This window comes from Microcaecilia unicolor, chromosome 2 (assembly GCF_901765095.1).
Source record: "Microcaecilia unicolor chromosome 2, aMicUni1.1, whole genome shotgun sequence".
NCBI lineage: Eukaryota > Metazoa > Chordata > Amphibia > Gymnophiona > Siphonopidae > Microcaecilia > Microcaecilia unicolor.
In genome coordinates, this window is record NC_044032.1 from 641,473,983 (window position 1) to 641,476,588 (window position 2,606).

The 2,606-nt window shown below is 42.8% G+C and overlaps 1 pseudogene; it reads left to right on the plus strand.

Annotated features, from left to right (window-relative positions):
* Positions 1 to 1,777: 1,777 nt before the first annotated feature.
* Positions 1,778 to 2,254, plus strand: LOC115462707 (annotated as a pseudogene).
* The last annotated feature ends 352 nt before the right edge of the window (positions 2,255 to 2,606 follow it).

Consider the following 2,606-nt stretch of genomic DNA (forward strand, 5'->3'; position numbering starts at 1 on the left):
GGACTGGTGGGATAGTGGGGCTGAAAGGGGGGGGCAAGTGGGAGATGTGGGCTGGGGCTAGAACTAGGGGCAGGTGGGATAAGAGGGCTGGAACTGGGGGCGGAAAAAAGGGGCAGAGAGAGAGAGGGGGCAGATGATGGATGGATGGATGGGGGGAGGGCAGACCCTGGATGGATGGGGGGGAGAGGGGAGAGCAGACCCTGGATGGATAGGGGGGTGAGGGAGGGCAGACCCTGGATGGATGGGGGGGGAGAGGGAGGGCAGACAATGAATGGAAGGGGCAGGGAGAGAGGGCAGACATTGGATGGAGGGGACAGCAGAGAGGGCAGAAACTGGATGGCAGAGAAAGAATGAAGACAGATGCTGGATGGAAGGAAGACAGTGAAAAGAAGATGAGGAAAGCAGAAACCAGAGACAGCAAACTGTAAATAAAATATATATTTTTATTTTTATTTTTTTTTTTGCTTTAGGATAAAGTAGTATTGTAGCTGTGTTAATAAATGTTTATAATAGAACATGTAAGTAAGGTAATCTTTTTATTGGACTAATTTTAATAAATTTTGACTAACTTTCGGAGAACAAAAGCCCCTTCCTCAGGTCAGGTTAGGACACTGTAACACACTATACTGTATTGACCTGAGGAAGAAGGTTTTGGCCTCTGACAGCTAAATGTATTAGTCCAATAAAATGGTATTTTATTTTCTATATTTGCTTTATTTCTATTTGTTAATTTGTAAAGTGGTGATTGGTACTTGTTAGTTTTTTTCAAATTTACATCTGCTGTCTTTATATTTTGCACAGTACTAGGGGACATTTTCTGTTTCTCTGGTGTTGCATTGTATGCAGAGTCTGGCATCTTGGAGGTTCAGTTTAATTTTTGTCTAAATAGAAAGTTTATGATTACTTGTTCTATAGTGGATTAGGGTGTATCTGTGTTTGTGAAAAAGACATGACTTTCAGTTGGCATTGACTGTGCAGGATTGACGATCTGTACTATCTGTCTGGTTTCGTTTTACAATAGGTGAATTGATGTTCTAGTGCTCACTGTAGTGTTTAAGATGCTTTCTTTTTCCTTGTGTGACTCGTAGAAATGACTGCTTATGGTATGGTAGAATTGCTCTATAGGTTCTGAGTGTTTTGTATTCTCGGTATGCCTAGTACTGGATTTTGGAGGGGGGTGTTAAAAAATGACCGGCCCCGGGTGTCAACTACCCTAGGTACGCCACTGGCTAGGGCCACTCCTCTGACCTTTTCCCTGGAACTTCCTTCAGGTACTCCAGCTAAGCCAAAACACCTTGGAAGGGTCCTCTCTCAGGGTTTTTCCTGTCCTGTTCCACTCTAGGTCTTTGGCAGAGCCCTGCTCTCCTGACTCAGCAAGCTAGCTAGGCTATTCCCTGCCTTAAGTACCTCAGTTCCAGTCTCAGTGAGAGAATGGGTTTAAGAAAACCCTGCCCTGTACTACCACCCACTACATTACATTACATCTGAGTCTTCTAATTCGCATATACCTATACAGTTCAATGCAGGTATCAAAACAGCTAAAGCTTATTCTAGGAAGTCACAATGCAATAAAAGCCAAGAATACACACTTAAATCAGGTAAAAAAAACTTAACTAAAAACTGTCTTAAGTTGTCTCCTAAACTGATAATGATTTCTAACTGATCTAAGTGACAAAGAGGGGCATTTTCGATATGACGTTAAGACCAACTTTGGACGCGTTGCTAAAAACGTCCAAAATTCAAGTGGGGGCCTTTTGTGGAGCTTTTCTCAGCCTTGACCGCCGGATGTAATAATAAGCCTGAGCCGAGCTGGTGGGTGGTGTAAGTCCTGGAGGAGGCGGCTACTGGCAGCGCGGTGTCAGGTCCCGAATCTTTCTGTGAAAACTTGTGCAGAAGCTCGACATTTCTTAAATAGTGGATGGAGAAGAGAGGACATATGGCGGCTGTGAGGGCCCTGATGCTATGTATGTTAAGTTGATTTCATGGGATGGGCATAAGTTCATCGTTAAGCGGGAGCATGCACTAACATCAGGGACAATGAAAGCAATGTTGAGTGGTCCAGGACAGTTTGCAGAGAATGAAGCCAATGAAGTGAATTTTCGAGAGATCCCATCCCATGCGCTATCCAAAGTGTGCATGTATTTTTACATAGAAGGTTCGCTACGCTGACAATTCCACAGAAATTCCCGAATTCCCCATCGCCCCTGAAATTGCACGGGAACTGCTGATGGCTGCAAATTTCTGAGACTGTTAAAAAATGAAAATAAATTATAATGAAAAAAGTTTAAAAAAAAAAAAAAAATTCAAGTGAGGAATATAGCCATTTTCAAAACAGAAAAAAAGTCTATCTTTTTTTTTTTTTTTTTTTTAATGGCTATTTGCTAGATGTTTTTGAGCACTGTGCATTTATATTTTTGGTCTATTTTCAAAAAAGAAAATCTAAGTGAAAAACACACAAAATCAAGCCATTGGGCTGTGGGAGGAAAGTACATTCTTAACAGACATCCCAGGGGAGTAATGGGGCACCCTAGGGGGCACTGCAGTGGACTTCAAATAAATGTTTCCAAGCAGTGGCTTAGCCACAGGTGGGCTTGGGTGAGCCGGGG